The sequence below is a fragment of the Vicugna pacos genome, chromosome 19 (assembly GCF_048564905.1).
Source record: "Vicugna pacos chromosome 19, VicPac4, whole genome shotgun sequence".
Lineage (NCBI taxonomy): Eukaryota > Metazoa > Chordata > Mammalia > Artiodactyla > Camelidae > Vicugna > Vicugna pacos.
Window position 1 is genome coordinate 20,508,277 of NC_133005.1, and position 20,063 is coordinate 20,528,339.

Consider the following 20,063-nt stretch of genomic DNA (forward strand, 5'->3'; position numbering starts at 1 on the left):
AGGCCAAGGCTTGTCAAGCCCACAGCCCAGATCACTGCTGCCTCTGCCCTCAACTGCTCCAGGCACCCGCCTGCCTCCTACATGCTGACCTCCCAGAGTCCCACCCCTTAAAGACAAGCATGGCCTCTCATTGACCCAGGATAAAATCTAGCAATTCATGAGCACCTACTATGTACCAGGTATGAGGAAGGCCTCAGCACGTCAGCCTCTGACCCTCTGAACTCAGCTGACCTTTCTGCCTTCAGTTTCATTCACATGCCACACAAACCTCCACATACACTCCACCTCAGCCAAGTCTCAGGCATCCCCAGCCTAGCCCACCTGAAGGCCTGTAGGACACGTCCCTCCCCGATGTGGCAGAGAAGCTGGCTCTGGGTTCCTATAACATATGCACACCCTGTGAAGGCCACTGTGCTTGTGCAGCAGTGGGCCTGCGTAGCTCTCTGTTTCCTAAATTACCAGCAAGCCCTGCTCCGTTGATGTTTCTTGAAGCTACAGACACCCTGGAAACGTGAGTTCCCTGCACTGGTTCTGCCCTGCAGCCACCACCACTCAACCCCAGCCTGTTCCCAAAGCACAGGCATCTTGCCCCAGGAAGTGCTGCTGCCTGTTGTTCGAGTGAGGCCACAGCCCCACAGTCACTGAGCAAGGCTGAGGTCGCAGGCTAGACTCCCAGCCCTGGAGGGTCAGTAGCCCAGTCTGGTGTGGGGCGTTCCTCCCTCCTCAGAGTCGGAGTCCACTTCAGCTCTCCAGGCCATCAGCAGGTCACTTCCCTGCCCAACAGTGACCACTACAACAAAAATGATGCCAAGAGGGACCCGCCCAGAGAAGAGTCTGGCCCAGGCAGTTAGTCCACCTGGCTCACCCCACCCCACCCCTCAGGGTCCAGCCTCCAGCAGCTGAAACACTCCAAGACGGGCCCCCTCTTCCAATAAGCAGGCTTCTCTCCTCTTCTAAGCCACGGGTTGGCTCATGCGAGCCCCCTCCAGGGCTCTGGGGGCCACCTGCACCTTCCCCAGCCAAACTTGGGGCCCACAAGTCTCTCCTCCCTAGGGCAGCAGCCCATCCTGTTTCCCTGGAGGAGCCCCTCTCTTCCGCAGGCTTCTAACAGGAGTTCGGGGGCGGGTGGGGAGGGCTGGGGTGCTGGCCCTGGGGAATCTCTCTGACTGCCGGGCAGGTCTGGGGAGGGATTTGGATTCTAGAGGGCCCCCCAGACAATGCAATTATTCTTCAAATGTAAAAGACGCCCAGAAATCCCAGACCAGCTGCTTTGCACAGCGGCCCAGACAAAGGGGCTCTGTGTCTGCCCATGAGGCTCCTCCTACCCCTCAACCCCAGGGAGGGACAGAGCCTGAACCCCGCCCAGCCAGACCCTCCGCAGCCCTCCTCACCCAGGCCAGCTAGCCAGGAAGTGAAGACCAGGATAGCTGAGGCAGGCCTGGCCAGCCACGGGCAGGGGGACAGGGCAGGGGCAGCCTGGGGGCCCAGAAGGCTCAGGGTGAGGAGAGAATACTGGCCTGGGAGCCCAGAGACCTGGGTTCCGGCCCCAGGTCAGTCTCTCTCTTGGCTGGTGACCCCAGACCAGTGTCTTCCCTTCTCTGGGCCCCACCTGGCCAATACCTCTGAACTCACCCCAGGGACACCGCATCTGTACCCCGCCTCCTGGACATACTTGTCTAAGCCCTGTGCCTGATGCTTAACTGCCTGCCTCCTTTAGTCTTTAAGCTTTCTCATCTGCAAAATGGGGATAAGTATAGCTACCTGGTGGGACTGCTGGAAGAATTAAATGATAGCACAGGGAAAAGGTGTGGCCACCTTCCAGGGCCACCTCAAAGAGGGAGGGAAAGGGAGGACAATTGCCAGAGACTAGGACAGAGAAAGGAACCACCTCTCCTAGGGCCTGGAGCTCCATTCACCTGTAAAAGAAGCCGTCATCACCTGAGCTCAGACTCAGCCTTGGCCCCAACCCTAATATCAGATTGGACCTTGATCTTGACATCAATCAGACTATCCCACAGCCTATGTTTGACTGACCCCCAACCCTGACTCAGCCTGACCATCCTGCCCGTCTTGCACTAGGGGGTAGGGGAGGCATCAGAAACAGTAGCCGTCAGCCAACCCCAAGCTCAACAAAAGAGACGACGTGTGGGGGCCTCATTCTGCAGAGGCCCCCCCCTTCACAGGCCACCATGGGGAAGGGGTTCCAGGGGCCCCATCTTCCTTCCTGGTACTTAAGACTTTTCTCCAAGCACAATGTCTTTATTACTCATATCTCTTTCCTGCAACCAGATGCGTAAAGTCCCTAAAAGCACAATTTAAAAGGCTTTGTAAGCCTTTTCAGAAGAGAAGTGGGGAGCCTGAGTTGCATGGAGAGGGGCAGCCCGAGACTCAGTGTTTTGGGGGAGTCAGAGCCAAAGGCACGGTGCATACAGGCACTGGCAGGCAGGAGGGGAAGGCAGTCCTGGGGAGGCGAGCACTCCAGCTGGTTTGTTTCTCTTGATGCTCTGCAAGGTGGGACTGACCCAAGGGAATTGTCCCAGGACCCCACCTTATAGCTGCCTGCAAAGACAGACATTGGAGACTACCTGAGGGGGTGGAGGAGGGAAAGAAAGCATGGAGAGAAGTCAGAGAAAGGGCAGGGTCTTTCCAATGGGCAGAAAGCTCAGTAGGCAGCCTTGATGACTGCAGCCGGAGACAGAAACAGGGTGGAGACGGGCCAGGGCAGAGCCCAGGGCTGCTTTCCAGCCCCCATACTCACACTGAAAGGGCTTTACCCCAAACTCCACCCTAGGGATCTCACCCACCTTCAGCAAAAAGAATTGAGCAGATCACACTCTGACAATCGATCAGATCAGGTGCTGATCATCTAAACATCTATGAAACCTTTCAAAATCTGGGCCAGCACCACCAGCTTCCCTCTCTGATCTATGTACACCCCGTTTCCCATCATTGTCTGGGTCTGCACACAGAGGTCTTAACTGCAGGTCACCTCTCTACCAGGGCCCACATTCTTCCCCTTAGATCCCAGATCTTCCAGAGGCAGGCATAGCCCATGCTGCCCCAGCCCAGAGAGAGTTCAGGGGTCTGACACCATGACTGCCACTCCTGGAGAACATGACACTGCTCAGGCAGCAGCCTGTGTCCCTACCCAGCGCTGCCTTGGGTGAGTCTATTAGCGCTTGAGCTTCGTTTCCCCATCTGTAAAATGGGAACAATCACCCCTATCCTGAATGAGGTAAGTCCTGACCCCAGACCCTATTAACCAGCTTCCTGCATCCCCAACAAAGTCCTAAAGGTACAGGTTTCACTGTGGCTCCCTTTAGTACCCCTTAGGATGAGACCATATAGCCTGGTACACCTCCCTCTGAGCAGAATCTGACACCCCAACTCTGAACCCCCTCAAGGGAGTTATCAACCGCAGAAGTGTAAGAGACCACAGAGCTGGTTACCACGCCAGTGAGTACACTGGCACAAGAATGCCCTTGGTGACACCAAATCAGGCTGTGGGCAGGGAGGGCTAATGAGAGATGGCGTTCACAGACACTCACTACCCTGGGAAGGGCTGCATCTAGAGAGAGAAAACCAGCCTCAAGACCAAAATACCAGCCCTGTTCTGAGGCACCCAAGTCATCACGGCCCTTGGGGAACCCCATGAAAATACACCTTTCTTCTGATCTCTCTCTCTCTCTCTCTTTCACACACACACACCCTTCTGTTTCAATTGATGACTCAGCTTGGTAAATAGTCTGCTCCTTTGGGAATACCTTCTAGCACCATGGTTTTCAAACAGGCCCTTGTTTTTGAATACCAGTGGTTGAGTCTCCACTAGTTTTTAGATAAGTGACCTGAGCCTCAGTTCCTCATCTGTAGAGTGGGGATAAAGAGCCCCTGCCTCACAGGGTTGAGTGTGACATGCAAAATGCTTAGCCCAGAGCCAGGCATGTAGCAGCAATGGTTCTTATGCTAGTTTTACTACAGGCCCAAGTCTGCACACTATTAGGGTCATCAGAGAGAGAGCTGGACCAGGACACCAGACATGAGTGGGGATGGGGAATCCAGCCAGTAGAGAGCTCACAGACCCTACTGCATGATGACTCTGGAGCAAGACCTGCAGGCCTCAGAGAAAACCACACCCCCCCCCTCAGTGACACTGCTACGGTCTGATGACAGGGAGGAACGGACGAGTCAGAGAAGGGCCACTCTACTTACTGGGGGTACTTGACCCTTCCAGGAAAGGTCTGTGAGGCCCCAAGCGCAGCCACAGGTCAGCAACCTCCAAGATGGCCCTTGCTGATCCTCGCCTCTCCTAGTTCCATGCCTTAGTATGCCCCCGCCAAAGCTGGCCTGTGTAACCAACAGGATATGGTAGAAGCATGGAGTGTGACTTCCAAAACTAGGTCATATTCACATTGTGGCTTCCACTTTGTTCTCTCAGACAGCTTACTAGAGGGGAGGCCAGTCACCATGCTGTGAGGACACTCAGGCAAACCCAGAGAGAGGCAAGGGACTGAGCCCTCCCATCAGCCAAACCATCTCGCCAAGCATGTGGCTGTGACTGACGCACTCTGGAAGCAAATCCACCAGCCCCGGGCAAGCCTTCCGAAGACTACAGCTCAGCTTCTTGACTGCAACCTCCCAAGAGACCTCCAGCCAGAAACAACTAAACTGCTTCCAAATTCCTCACCCACAGAAATGGAGGATAACTGTTCGTTGCCATTTTAAGCTACTAAGTTTTGGAGTAGTTTGTTACACAGCAATAGGTAACTAATACTGTCAGCAATTTTCTCTCCTCAGAGACCCCTTGGGGTAGAGACACCCGGGTAAACTTTCCTGAAATTCAGGGCTGGGGAACAGTGAGCAGAGAGCCTGGACCAGGCCCTACAGCTTACAAGGCCCAGGAGATAGGAACTCCCTCCCAGCCTGTGCATTAGACTTGCCTAGAGATTTTTTTTAAAGACCAATACCAAGCCCTGAGACCAGGTCATCTAAATCACTCTTTAGGGTGGGGTTTGAGTATGGATTTTTTTTTTAAGGACCTCACATGATGCTAATGTATAGCCAAGGCTGAGAATCGCTGCTCTAGAGCAGACTGCAAATGCAGATTCCACGTCAGCCCAGAACATCGGGGGTCTGCCCGTGCAGGAGCAGAAGAGGCAGAGAGAGCAGCAAGTCAGGCAGTACCCAAGGTCCACTCCCTACCACTCAGCTTAGGCTGAGGGTCTCCCTCTCCAGTGGCTGCTCAACTCCCAAAGCACTCGGCATTGAACATCTGAAATGTACCTCAGGCCAGAGAGGTCCAACCTCTACCCATGGGGACCGTTCCCCTAGAGAGGACCCAGGGTACAGGGATGGGTAATCTTGGGGAAGACTGTTTCCTCATCTGCCATCAAACCTGCTCTGTTCTCTAACAGGTCCTAGGCTCCCACTTAGAAGCCTTCAGAGACATCTGTGTTTTGTCTCCCTTAGGACACAGCTTCCCTCACATTCACAGCAGCATTATTTACAATAGCCAAAAGGTGGAAGCCACTCAAGTGTCCATCGCCGGATGAATAGAGAAAATGTGGTCCACTCATACAATGGAATATTATTCGGCCTGGAAAAAGGAAGGAAATTCTGACACATGGATGAACCTCCAAGACATGATGCTAAGGGAAATAAGCCAGTCACAGAAGGACAAATACTGTATTATTCCACTTCTAGGAGGGTCCTAGAGTAGTCAAATTCATGAGACAAAAAGTAGAATGGTGGTTGCCAGGGGCAGGGGAGAGGGAGAAATGGGGAGATAGTGTTTAAAGGGTACAGAGTTTCAGTTTGGGAAGATGAAATAAAGTTCTGAAGATGGACGGCGGAGATGGCTGCACAACAATGTGAATGTATTTAATACCACTGAGCTGTATGCTTTAAAATGGTCAAAATGAGAAATTTTATGTTATGTGTATTTTATTTACCACAATAAAAACAACCAGAACAACAACAACAGAAGTTGAGTGAGTGCCACGCTGTGCCGGGCACACGAGATGCAGAAACGGTCAGAAGCCTCCCCCTCGAGGATCTAACAGGTGGGGGCTGGCAGGTGCCACAAAGCAAAGCAGGTGAGGGGAGAGGCTCTGCTGTGTGTCAGGGATGCTTCTGTGATGAGGTGACTCTGGAGCAGAGGAAGTAACAGGCAGGAGGGCACCAGAGGGTGAAGTGCTGTGGTGACCGCCTTGGCATTTGCTGAATGACGGATGTTGGGGAGAGGGCAAGGATAGGTCAGGATGACTCGGTGACCAGTCATGACACCAGGACCAGACTTACAAGTTCTGTGTCAACTGGTCACCTCCCTTCCCCTTCACAACAAGCCTCTGAGGTAGGAAAGACAAGAAATTTGGTGCAGGACCTACAGGCAAGAGGAGGGCCCTCAGTGGCCTGATTCCAGAGGCCAGTTCTTTCCTTGGGGCTATCACCAGAGTTGGGACCACTCCTCCAGGTCGCCCCTCATCACAGGGCCGAGCAGGCCCCCAGACACACAGCCCAGGGCCCTCCACCAGCCCCGCTGCCCTAGGCATCACCTGCAGGCTCGGCCCTGACCAGCCCCGACCTGGGTTAGTGTCACCACGTGGACATCCACTCATTCTGCAGACAGGCACTTGAAGCTGGCAGATGAGGAGGTGGCCTCCCAGCGGGGCTTCTCCCCTCTCCCTGCCAGGAGCCGCAGCCTCTCAGTTCTGGGGTGATGGAGGACAGCCCAGTCACCACTTTCCACTGACTCTTTCAAAACCACGGACAAGAACTGAGGCTTGTGAGACAGCTCAGCCCGGGCGCAGTTCCCCCTCGCCGGCCCCTCGTGACTCTGCACAAAGCCCGTCTGTGCTTCGGCTCCAGCCCCTGGGAGGAGGGGGGTCTCCTGCAGGCCAGTCCTCTCTCCTGAGCCACGGGTGGGGTCCCCACTCTGCCCAGTCCAGGACCTGTCCTCCCGGCCCACGAGGACAGGCCACAGGCCCGATGGCAGAGCTGGGCTACCCAAGGCTTTCCAGGTCCAGGCAGCATTTGTGGGAAGGGGGTCCCCTCCACTGTAAACTCTTCCTGCAGAGGTCCCTCTCCTCTGCTCACCACCCCCAAACACACTCACTCATCTCTACCTGCCTCAGCATGGTTTATCACGCAGCAAAGGTGTCATGCGTGGTAACAACATAGAAGAAAGAAAACATCCCCCCAAATCCAGCCACCAGATAAAATAAACCCCAGAGCAAATCTCTATTTTTGAGCTCTTCATGTGCCAGGCCCCACACTGGGCATTCTCCATTCATGGCATCGCTTAATTCCCCCACACCCCCTGATGCCCACTTGACAGATGAGGAGACAGGCTCAGAAAGGCTCACAGGTGTGATGAGGACCCCCGGACAGAGTGAGCGGCAGAGCCGGGCTGGACAAGGCTCGGCTCACCTCTCTACTAGTGCTCGCCCGCCTCTCGGGCCCTCCCTCGGCCTCCCGGGGCAGCAGGCCTCTTGGCACTTCTGTCCCACCCCTCCCCACACACTGACACTGCACACATTGTGCCAGGCACTCGGGGCTAGCAGGAGGCGTCCCCAGGCCTGGCGGCTCACCCCAGCTACACTGCCAGAACTTGGGGCTGCCACCGGAAGGCCACCTGCCTCCTGGCCAGGGTGTTAGGTGGGCTGGGGGCCACCCTAGTCTCCCTGCTCCCATGGGGGCTGGCTTCAGGCTTGCCAGACCACAGCCCTTTGCTCTTGGTTTCATCCTCCATAAACTGGGACAGAGATAGTGGTCTAGGGGCTTTTGGCAGCACAGATAAAAATTCTAAGAGCAACTCAATCCTAATTCCCTCTCAACAGTCCTCTCTCTGGCCCAAGAGTTTCCCCTCCTGGTACCTCTGAGGTGGTTTAACTGTACTCTCCTAACAAGTCCTCCACACGCTCTCCTAACACAGGATCACCCCATAAGGGGCGCTCCATAAAGTTCAGCCCTGAAGCAGGACACCACCCGCCACCAGCTGCCGGCCGCAAGAAGAGCTGAGACCAGGCCTGAAAGCCAGTGGTGCTCATTTCACAACGCACACGTGGGCCCCATGATTTAACCCATAAAACGCCTACGGAGTTAAGACGCTGAGATCGGACAATAAACACATTCTTCAAGCTCTTTTGTTGAGTTCAAAGAGAGACTTAATAACTCACCAGCTTTTGGAATCAAGAAATGTCTGTTCTTAACACAACATTGTAAATCAAGTCTACGTCAATTGGGGGGAAACAAAGAAATGTCTTCTTTTAATTCTATCATCATTGTCTGTATTTTTCACTGAGTACCTCTGAGGCCCAGACAGCAATGCTAAGCATTTCACATGGAATATTTTGGTTAATCCTCATGTCAAAATCCACCCCCTTCTACAGAGGAGGAAAGTGAGGTGAGGAGAGGGCCCACAACTGCCACCTAACGTAAGGCACTCCGATACACACTCAGGAAGATACTAAGGCTCAGGCGTCACTCTTTCTTTAAAACCAAGAAATGTATTAGGTTCATTATCTTTTCTTGATCTACTTTTTCAGATTAACTCAAAAGTTTTACATTTATTGTATGTGATTTCTTAAATTAATTTTCCAAAATAAAAGAGAATAAAAAGGATCTGTGTATTTAACAACTAAAGGACTCATTTAAAAATCTTTCCTAAGAATGTTTGCCCATTGGTGGTCCTGAGTGTCTTCTGCTTGAGTCATCTTAAAATGTTGCTGACTCAAGGTCTAGTTATTTGTCAGACCACAAGGAGGACCCTTCGGCCCCTCCTCCCTGGGGTCAGGAGTTTGGGGGGGCTGGTCTGGGCTGGTCTGGGGAGGTTTGACTGTGGGTAGGAAGTCACAGCTGAAGGTCCGGAGACCAGGCTCTGAGGAGTCTGTGACTTGACAAAAGGGCATCCAACCAGAAGTCCTAGAACTTGGGTTTGAGACGCAGTCATGCCATTTGCTAGCACTGCCAGTGTTCCCTTGTGGGCCATGTGGCGAGGACAGGAACTCCAGGTCTCCCAGGGTCTCGCACAGATTGGCAGAGGGTGGCTGGGTTCTTTGTTCTGTTTCCTAATAAATTACAACCCATTTCCAAGTGCTGCTTCTGGTCTTAAATCACACCTCCCTTAACACCCTCCCCAGACCAAGAAGCAGCTAGAGGAGAAGGGAACCTGCACTGAGGGGCAGGGGTGCTGAACTTACTCACCCAACTTCCCCCACAGCCAGGCCACTGTAGTCTGGCTGAACCCAAAGGCTTTCCTTCCTCCTCCATCCTCCTGACCCCTGATTTAGAGAGAGCAGGAAAAGTCCTGGGCTCCTGTCCACTTGTGGAAGAAAGAAACGGGGGTGAAGGAAGATGAGAGTGTAGCTGCACAGGGTAAGAAAGCTCACCGAGCATCCTCTGCCAGGACCCCCCCCCCCCGAGGACCGCTGTCACCGCGTCAGCCTGTCCACCCTACCCTGCACCATAACAGCAACTTCTGGGTCGCTGTCTGAAATGCCACACCCATCGCCCCCACCTGGGCGTCTGAACAAAGAGTCCTCACACCTCGGAGGAAATGAGATGCGGCAAGGGGCAAGGCAGGGTGGCTTCAGTGACCTTCTCTCTCAGCCACAGAGGATGTAGGGGAAGCAGGGGTCCTGGGACTCTCCCCTCCTGCCTGTTAGACACCCCTTCCGGGAAGGCGACAAGGATGAGATTTCTTAACCTTTTGGGAAAATGACTCAGAGCTCCAATAATCTGAGGGTAATATGAACCATCCAACCCTTCCCCATGCTTTGAGACGTGCGAGGGCACAGCTATGCTGTGAGGAAGCCCAATGTGGGGGTCCTGTGCACCCAACCCACCATCACATCCCTGCCACTTTTCTCACTAAAGCACTGCTCTGATCAAACCGCTGCCCTGCTCAAAAACCTTCAATGGCTCCCAGTGGTCTAACGAATGAAGGCAGGTCCCCAACACCTCCTCCCTGCCCTCAGTTCCTTTATCTCCTACACACACCAAACCAGACCCTCTGACTCCCATCCCCAGACTAGGCCCACAGGGCTGAGGGTAGCCCTTGAAATCTCACTCTGCCCAAATCTCCCCACCCTGCTGGCCTCTCCTCCAGGAAGCCAGTCTCACTCTGATCATTCCTCTGTTCTAACCAGGACCCCACCCTACACTTTACATGCTCTCTGCAGGCCTTTGTGCCTCTCATCTGTCCCTGACAACTGTCCCCTTCCCTGGGTCCCTCTTGGAGACACTGCCTACAGCCATGTCAATCATATTAAGAGCAACTCACAGAACTTTTGGGCCTGTTAACAGACCATCTTTCAGTAATTTGCCAAAATGACCAACACAGAGGGAAAGAGGAGGGGCACCCGCTACACATTCTCCAAGCCTTCTAGGAGACATGGAGTTGTTCCTTTGGCCACATACATGCGCATCTACAAGAAAGGTGATATTGCAGACATCAAGGGAACAGGTACTGTTCAAAAAGGAATGCCCCACAAATGTTACCATGGCATAACTGGAAGAGTCTACAATGTTACCCAGCACGCTGTTGGCATTATTGTAAACAAACAAGTTAAGGACAAGATTCTTGCCAAGAGAATTAATGCGCATGTTGAGCATATTAAGCACTCTAAGAGCCGAGACAGCTTTCTGAAACGAGTAAGGAAAATGATCAGAAAAAGAAGGAAGCCAAAGAGAAAGGTACCTGGGTTCAGCTGAAGCGCCAGCCGGCTCCACCCAGAGAAGCCCACTAACATGAGAACCAATGCAAATGAGCCTGAGCTGTTGGGACCCGTTCCCTGTGATTTCATGGCATGAGGGGTGTAAAGAAAATAAAAGACCTGGACTGTTAAAAAAAAAAAAAAAAGAGCAGCTAACAGGAATATGAGTGTCACAACCTCCCTCTGAGGGAGGTAACATTACCCCCACGGTACAAATGAGGAAACTGAGGCATAGAGAAGGTTTTTTTGGGTTTTGGTCTGTTTGTTTGTTTGTTTTAAGCTTCTTGCCCAGGGATCACAACCTGGCTGTCTGAGGAACAAGGCTTGGAGAGAACTTACAGAGCAAGAAGATGTAGGGAAGGGTGGGATGGGAGGTCCCCCCCAGAATCTCAAAGACCCAGGCCTGGCTACTGCTGTGTCCCTTCCCCACCCACCCAGTGAAGCAAAGAACTAGAACCCAGGGCTGGTTCTGGGCCCCAGTCCCCTCCAGGCCATCCCTCCCCCTGCAGTGCCCTTTTCTTCCACAATCCAAACTGCACCTGTCCCACCAAGTCTGCCTGCCTCAGGAAGCTATCGGTCCATCCTTCCCTCCCTCCCTGTTCTTCTGGGCCCATCTATCACCCATATGTGTGGTCTCTCATGGAGCAGCATCCTTCCAACCATGTATTTTATTGGTCAGTGGGACATTATTAGGAAGTTCTCCAAAAAAAATTTTTTTTTCACGGTCAGATCAGTTTAGGAAACACGTTTCTTTTTCTACAGGACTTGTCAGAGCCTTTAATTCTCTTAGTATTCTGAATCTCTCACAGGGTAGTGGAGTGGAATTTCCGTTTCTACCCTCGTTTGACCCCTGAATGCTTGACGTTTCTCAGAACAGTCTTTGAGAAATGCCACCCCCTCCTACTCCCTCAGGACAGCCTGGCACACCACAGAGCACATGGGCAGGCATCAATGGTGGGGGCGGGCAGGGGTATCCTTTTAGAAGGTATGTGTGACATTTTGGGAGCTCAGCCTGAAAGCCCCTCTTGGCACTGCCCAGAGCAGCAGAACCTCTCCTTTTACCCTCTGCCCTTCCCACCTTTCTTTGAGTGAAGTGACTGTCTACCCTCCTGCTAGGCTCGAGGGACCTCATTTGACCAGTGCCCTCAGATAACATCCTTTAGGCCAAGCAGAGCCCAGCAAGCAAGGGGCCTTGGGAGATCCCTAACTCAAGCTCTTCTGGGCAAACTGCTCCTCCCACTCCATCATTAGCACATGAGTTTAAATAGTCAACCTAAATTGAAATATATTACACTGCCATTCTGGGAAGATGCAGTGCTCCACCCAATATACCCTGCAACTCTCCGGAGCCCTGGTCCCCAGGGAGGTAATTGATTTCCTCAATGTGCAGGAAACTGAGGCCTTGGAGCAGAACAGACACTTGCCTGTAGTGGCCCAGCTGAGGGCAGAGCGGAGAGAAGCATCCAGGCCTCCCCACTTCCCGGTGCACTGGGGAGGCAGCCCGAGTGGGCTAAGGTCCCAACAGCAGCTCAAGCAACCATCCAGGCGGCCACAGGGCCTCAGGCAGGCCAGGCTGGAGTAAAGGATGCTCGCTGGGGTTGACGGCTCAGCTTGAGGAGACCTCAGGGGCTTTCAGGAGAAGATGGCATGTCTAGGGCTGGAGTCAGCTGTTTCCCCAATCTCCTTGGCCCCACCCTGGCTGGAGGAAGAGTGCTCACCCCAGATTGGCTACCCACAGGGCCGGGCTGGGCTGCGGGGAAAGATAAGATGCCCTACGTGCGCCCGCATGTCACCCTGCCCTGGGGCAGTGGCTTAAGACACTCTGTCATCATTTTGGGAGCTCCTCACAGTTGGGCACTGTAAAAATCAGGCCTGTGTTCCTAGCCTGAGACCCAAGTCCCCAGAGGTCCTTCACTCAGCCCCACTCCCCAGCAGAGTAGCCCCTGCATCCCACACCCTCCATACACACCCTCTATCCCTCCGTCTCCCCCAACACAGTCCAAAGGAGCCAGGATGGTCCCCTTTACCTGTTCCGGGTCTCATCTGACCTGGGCCGTGGTCCCCAGCTTCAGTCCCCACTAAGCAAAGACGACCCATGGCCTGGCAGCATTACACCACCCAGAAGCCTCTTAGAACCTGAACTTTAACAAGCTTCCCAGGCGACCCATGTGTCTGGTAGAGTTTGGGAAGTAATTTTATAGTCCACTGTTCTAATCAAGTCACTGCACCCATGGCCTATAACCTTTGATGGCTCCCCAGGGCCTAGTGAACCAAGCCTAGACTCAGTGGCTTGGCAGCCAAGGCTTCAACCAACTTCTCCAGCCTTGGGCTCCCCCTCTACCTCAGGAACGCCATCCTCTCCTCTGTCAGCCAAGTGGCCCAGGACTTCAGGGCCCTCTGAAGGCACCACTTCCTCCAAGAAGCTGGTCTGAATTACACCTCATTATATCACACCTGGCATGGCTCACTCTTATTTCCTGGTGAGTGAGGACCCTGTCCTGTGTTCCCACAGGCTCCAAGCACCTGGGTAGGGCACAGAAGATGCCAGGTGCCAAACACCGGTAACAAGGCCCGGAGTCCATCTGTTAGGAAGTCCACCCTTAGCCCTAACCTGCTGGCTTCAGGCTCTGCCACAGCCATCACCTCAACTCAGCAGACTACGACTCAGGCAGTGTGGACAAGCTTCCAGCATATTCCCTGCCAGAGAAGGCACACTCCCTAGAACAATGGGCCTAGTGAGCTTCTAGCAGCAACGAGCTTGCTCAGTTTCCCAAAATGCAGAAAAGATTGCCACTGAGTCTACCTCCCTGTTTTTTGGGAGGCTGGCAGGATCTGCTGATAAAGATACACAGATCCCCTAAACCCTGGGGTCAGAATTTGGAGCAAAGAGACTCCATCCCTGTGTGGTCATCAGACCCTCTCTAGGCCAGTCAGCCTGGGAGACCAAGTCACCTGCCCAGAGGCGTCCTCATGACCAAACAGGAAAGCCTCAAAGGACAGGGCTGCCACACCCTCCTCCCTTCTCCCTCCTTCCTGGCCCAGTTCCTACAAACTGGCATCCCATGTGACGTCCTCATTCCTTTACATGAGGTCTGCAAGAAGGTATCCAAGCAGGAAATCTCAGGAGCTCCTGGCTTCCACAGCCTCTGGGGAGCAAAGAAGAAAAATCTCTCTAATCTCATTTTACAGAAAGACGAAAAGAGATAAGGACAGGGCCAATACTGAAGTGGATTAAGCTCTTTTCAGCTCCCATTACTCTGTCTCCCCATCTCTAGCCCTGGCTCTGCTCCCACATTGGACCCAGCCCTACTCAGACCCCCAACAAGGTTTCCCAAGGCCAAGTCTGAAGCTCCACCTCACAACATCCTAGATGGAACCCAAAACAAGCCAGTTAATCTGCAGAGCTCCTACCTGACTTCCCTGTGCTCTCCAGAGGCAGATGGAGAGGGCAACGGGGCGATGCTGAACTCAAAGAGGTGATGTTCTAATGGTGGCATCTCAAGCAGGGAGCTGTTTCTGTACGAGAAGCAGATGACCTCCCCAGCTCCCCAAAAATCACAGTGTGCAAAACTCTCAACTACGTGGCTGGGCTTGGAACCCCTCCTGGAAAAAAATGCTGGGCATAAAGCAGGGAGACTCAGCTGACCACTCTGAGTGAGGACTCCTTCTACCTCAGAGGGTGGGACTTCTTTCCCACCTCTCCAGCCCCAAGGCCAGGCACCTCTGGGAGTCAGGAAAAAACACTGTTAGAAAAACTTCGCGGAGTGGGGAGGGTGCAGCTGAAGTGGTAGAGTGCATGCTTAGCATGCATGAGGTCCTGGGCTCAATCTCCAGTACCTCCTCTAAAAATAAATAAATAGGCCCAATTACTACTCACCCACCCCACCCCACCCCACCCCCAAAAAACCAAAAAATCAACAAAAAAAGAAAAACTTCAACTGACGCATATCTGAGAGGCATGAGAGAGGTGACAGTAGAGTGGTTCAGAGCATGGGTTCTGTATCCAGGCTACCTGGATTCAAATCCTTGGTCTGTCACTACTGAACTGTTACAACTGTGCCACAGTCTTCCTATCTGTAAAATGGGACTAAGATCTACCTTATCGAGCTGCTAAGAGGATTAAAGGAATTAATATTTGCAAAGTCCTTAGAATACTCCCTAGCACCCAGTAAGTGTACCAGGGCCCCGGCCCAGCCTCTTGGTCTCTGCCTGACTTCCCCACCCAGGACCTCTGTGCTCCCATCTATCCCAGCTCAAAGCCTTTCCCAGGCTTGCCAGCTCAGCCCTAATCTGAAGCCCCAGCCCCCAGTCCCAGTGCTCACCTCACAATGTTACTAGGTTCTCCTGTCCAGGGCCCAGATCTGAGGTCCCCCATCTCTCAGCCCTCCATCTGAGAGCCCTAGCCACACAACTCAATTCTCAGCTGGCTCCTCTGTGCCAAGAGGAGAGCTGTGGGTGGAAAGACAAGGGTCTACAGAGAGACCCCCATCCCTAGCTGCTTCTTCCACTTCAATTTCCTGCCCCAAGGGCTGGGCACCCAGCAGTCCCCAAGAGGGCGGTGTGAAATAAATCTCTGGCTGCCCAGGCCACCACTATCTCCTGAGTTAGAAGACACATGCATGCACACACACGCACGCACACACCCTTCTGCTGACCCAGTCTGGATTTCCACCAAAGAGAGCAAAGGAAATCATTTATCCCCAACCCACAGTGGCTCACAGTAACTCTACACGTCTTAGACCCATCCAACCTCCCACTAGGCATACAGGCCTACCTTTGAGCCACTTCCGTTTCTCACATCCCACTGGCCCCCTCAGATTCTTGCAGTGATTTGCTCAACTCCTTTTGTGGAGAGAACATAAAAATCCTTGGGACCACCTGAAGTTTAAAGGGGACTCCTGCACTGCCCTGACCTTCCCAGCAGATTTCCTGAGTATCCGCTACATGCCAGGCACCAAGCTAGATGCTCCAGATACTGCAGTGGGCAATTCAGTCAAGGTTCCAGGACCTGAGAAGTCAGCAGTAAACAGAAAACTGCAACAAATGGTTATGAACTGTGAGAAACGTAATGAAGAAAGTAAACCAGCTGCTATGATGTAAATTACAGGGAAGGATGAGCCTCTATCAACACTGGGAAGGCATCTGAGGAAGGCGTATTTAAGTTGAGATCTGAAAAATAAGAAGGAGCAGAGGCAGCCCAGTAGAAAACCCTAGAACAGGGTAAAATTCCAGGCAAATTCCAGGGTAATTCTAGGCAGTGAAGACAGCACAGACAAAGGCCATGGGGCAGGAAAAAGCTTAGGTGTTCAAGGAACAGAAGTGATTTAGGTGTGGCTGTCAGAAAAATGCAAAGGGAACAGTTGTCAGGATAAGGCTGAGGGCGGTCAGTAGTGGCCAGATGATGAAGGGTCTGAAAGGCCAGGGGAATCCTTTGAAATTTTATTTCAAATGCCATAGGGAGCTACTGTGGATCTTAAGAGGAATGAGATGAATCAGTATGTTTCTAAATTGTTCTTGTTGCTCTGTGAAAATGGATTCCAGTAGACAACTGCAGACTTGGGGAAAGCAGGCAGAAGTTACTACAGCATTCAGGCAAGACACAAAACTGGCTTGGCCTAGGGCAGTAGCAGTGGAGTCAAGAGCATGAATAGGCCTGAGATAGATCTGGCAGAAAGAACCAAAAGGACTTGTTGTTGTCTAGATATGGAGAGGGAGGAAAAGGGAGGAGAGGATGCCACCTGGTTTCCTGTCATTAAAGGTGGGTGAGTAATGGGCCCTTTACTGAGATGGGAAGGCCTGTGGAGGGTCAGGCTTGGGGAGTGCAGTCGGGGTTCTGTTACATACATATTAAATTTTTTCATACCTATGAGATAGCCAGGACATCATAAATCGTCAGATGGGTGGTTGGATAGAGAGGCTGAGGCCAGAGATAAAATTTGCTACTTTAATTCATGAGAATGAAAATGATGTACATTTGAGATCTGTGTGTTTGTAAATGAATGCTTGATTTTAAAAACTATAAGAAAAAATGAGAGTTTGAGGGGTATGTAAACAGAAGGGAGTCAGGGGAGAGGAGGGGGCTGAGGACAGAGCCCAGGGATCCTCCAACATTTAGAGTTGAGTGAAGGAGTTGTCCTTAAAGATGACTAAGAAAGCACTTTGAGGGGAAGGGGGAGGGGTGGGTAAGGAAGAAAACCAGGAGAAGCCAAGAGAGGATGTTGGAGAGGATGATCAAGACCAAGAGAGGTCAAGGAAGACGTGCTTGTGGGGGTGTGTAAATCACTGGAGACCTTTACTGGGGCGGTTTCAGTGAAGTGGTGGGACCAAAGCCAGGTCAAATGGGCTGAAGAACCACAGGGACCACAGGTACAGACAGCTCTCTGGAGAAGTTTTGCTGTGAAGAGAAGTGGATCTGTAACTGGGAGAGAAGGAGGGATGAAGGCAAAACAGGAGGCCATAAAATGTGTGTGTGTGTGTGTGTGTGTAGCGGGGGGTGCCAAAGTATGTTCTTCCACTGTTGTGAAGGATCCAGGTGGAAAGCAGCCCCTTTCAACACTGGAGAGGAGGGGAGTAACTGAAGACCCCGGGACAGGGGCAGCCCACTTCGGAACCCTAGTGGAGACACGAGCCTCTGGCAGCACTGGGATGCTTCTTTCTCCCTAACAAGAGGAAAGGGAGACGGGGGGGGGGGGGGGGGGCGGGGGCAAAGATACAAAATGCAGATGGGGGGCCTTCACTACACACACTTCCAGATATACGCTTACCCACCCCTCCATTCCGCCTATTCCAATGACCCCCAGACACCCGCCCTTTTGCTGCTTGCTCTGAACATGGACAAGTTACCGCCACCCCTCCCCGGACTGACACGGAATGTGCTACCACTGGCAGGTTCTGCAACCAACCTGTGGGCACATCTCGCCACAGGTGCCAGCTACGGCGCTTATCTCATCAGGCTATGCCCCTTCCCGGTGCAAGCTCCGAGGGGGTCCCCAGGCCCCGCACCCGCTCTACCAGAGCGCCAGCCCCCGCCCCAGCCCCCACCCCAGGGCAGTGGCTTCTCTGAGCCCCTCCCCCAAAGTGAGCACTCCACATTCCCTACCCCTTTCCGAGCCTGGCTCTCCCAAGCCCAGCGCAGCCCGCGAGCCCCTAGTTGGCCCTTCAGAGAGAGCTGCTCCCCACCTTGCCCAGGGACCCCAGCCCCCGAGGAGACAACCTGGACGCCCTCTAGGAGGGCGGCCCGGCCTCTCCCGGTGTCCCGGCCGGCGCCCCGGCGCTTCTCTGCTCTCCCCAGTGCCCATCCTCTGGGCCGCCCGAGTCGTCGCGGGGCGTCGGCGCCCGGCTTTGTCTGCGCCCACCGAGCGCGCCCGCCGGGCGCCCCGGCGCTCGCCTGCCGCAAGCAGCCCCCGGTCCCGCCTGCCCTTCACCCCCGCGCCGCCCCCGCGCCGGGACCACCGCCACCCGGCCGACCGCCACCTCCCGTGAGGCGAGCGAGGGGGCGCGGCGCCCACCTCCCGCCCTAGCATTCCCGCCGCGCGGGCTGCCGGAGCCCCGGGCCGGCCGAGCCCTCGGGGCCGCTCCCGGCCCCTCACCCTCCCCCGGCGGCGGCGGCGGCGCCGGCGGCCGCCGCAGCCGGAGCCGAAGCTGCAGCCGCAGCCGGAGCCCGAGATGGGGCCAGGGGCCGGGGGTCGGGGAGCGGGCGCGCGGTACCTTTCCCTGCTGAGCCGGGGAAGTGAGTTTGCGGCGAGCGGCGCTCCAGCCTCGGCCTCCACCGTCTCCCCTTCTCCGCCGCCTGGCTTCCTCCTCCAGCCGCCGCCGGGACCGTAGGGGCCGGAGCCAGCCGCCGCGGCCTGTGTGGGGCCCCGCTCCGCCTCGCGTCCCCGGCCCACCCCGCCCAGTCCGCTCAGGCCCGGCCCCCGCTCCGCCTCGGGGCGGGGACGCGCCGAGCTCCTCCCCGAGCCCGTCCCGCCGGGGGCGAGAGGCTGCAGGCCGCCCAGGCGGAGAACCTCGGTGTCCCCGCCTCCGAACCCGGGCCCAGCGCTCCCTACCTGGGCCCCACAACCCCTCCTCAAGCTGGGCTCCAAACGCCCCCACCTGTCCCCAAAAGAAAAGTAGCTCCCCCCCAGCCCAACCCTGCCCTGCCCTCCCTAGAGCCGAAGCTGCCTGCCAGGCGACAAGCAGAGCTAGGACGCTTGGCTCAGTTTACCTGCAGCGCTCAGAACTCTTCTGTCGAAAAGAAGGGCCGCCCCTCTCTCCTCCCGGAGCTCCCTTCACTGCCGGAGACCCTCCACTGGACCTCAGTTGGGTCAGAGGGCTCGTCCCGCAGAGCCATCTCCAATCTCATTCTCTCCGAAACACCCTGCCACACCCCGCCGCCGCCACCACCACCCTCTCCCAGACCTCCGCGCATCAATCGCGAAGCTTCAACTGCCAAGGACGACGGGGACCTGGGGGTATTCAGATCGCTGGAGCCTGTCCTTTCACAGCGCATGGCCTTGAGCAGAGGTGACCTCTGTAAGAAAATATCCATCACTGGTACCCACTGCTTCATCCTCAATTAATAAAAACCCAAGCAACTGTTAGTATGAAAGTGACTTTTTTTCCTTAAAAAAAAATCAAAGATTTGGAAGTTATTGGTTTATTCGTTTTCTATTTGAGATTCTGCTCTCTGGTAGTTTTTCATTGTCCTACCTCAAGCGGTGGGTGGCAGGGTGGATGGGTGGGTGGGTGGTCTCTGACAATTTCATTCTCATTAACCCTGTGAGCATCTCCAGGGCCTCTTGGGGCTGACAGAGACCCAGACCAAGGAGCGCAAGCCTTCCGTGGAAGCTGGGCCATTGCCTGAACTGCCTTTTGAGCTGGGGAGGGTGCCCCACCTAACCTAGACCCCACAAGGGACCTACCAGGCCCCAGTGCAGAGCATAGGTCCACATGGGTCCAGAGACCAGGAGGGCAGAAGTGTTCCTGTGGAAATGGAGTTTGATGGTCTCCTGAAAGAGGGACCCATCTGAGTAGAGTCTGCAGGGCAGGAACAAGGTGAATTTCAGGTGAGATTTCTTCGAAGATTTTGTCATTGCCCAGGCTAGTCCCTCCACTTAGAAGCCTTTCTTCTCTTTCCTGACAAATCCCTGTGCCCCCTTGGAGTTAAATGTCAGGTTAAATGTCACACCCTTCTCTGTGAATCCCTCCCTGTCACCAAGGAGAGCAAAATGTATATGAGTGGGTTCTCAGGATTCGCTTTCTTGGGTTTGAATTCTGGCTCCATGTGGCCTTGAGGAAGTCAATTAATGCCTCTGTTTCAGTTTCCTCATCTGTAAAATCGTCCCTGCTCCAAAGGCCTGTTTTAAACAAGAT

The 20,063-nt window shown here is 54.2% G+C and overlaps 1 protein-coding gene and 1 pseudogene across 5 annotated transcripts in view; one reads left to right on the forward strand and one right to left on the reverse strand.

The window, feature by feature from the left end:
- The window catches only part of SMOX (spermine oxidase), a 41,511-nt gene extending 22,882 nt beyond the window's left edge, over positions 1-18,629 (reverse strand). For 2 of the 5 annotated variants that reach the window (XM_072943864.1, XM_072943865.1), the window contains exon 1: positions 18,420-18,600. The gene's annotated coding sequence lies outside the window, so the exon portion shown is untranslated. Of the gene's footprint in view, positions 1-18,419 lie in introns of all 5 variants that reach the window. The other 3 variants (XM_072943866.1, XM_072943861.1, XM_072943862.1) reach the window with 2 other exon arrangements.
- LOC107033816 (large ribosomal subunit protein eL21-like) lies at positions 10,327-10,809 on the forward strand (annotated as a pseudogene).
- Positions 18,630-20,063: the final 1,434 nt, after the last annotated feature.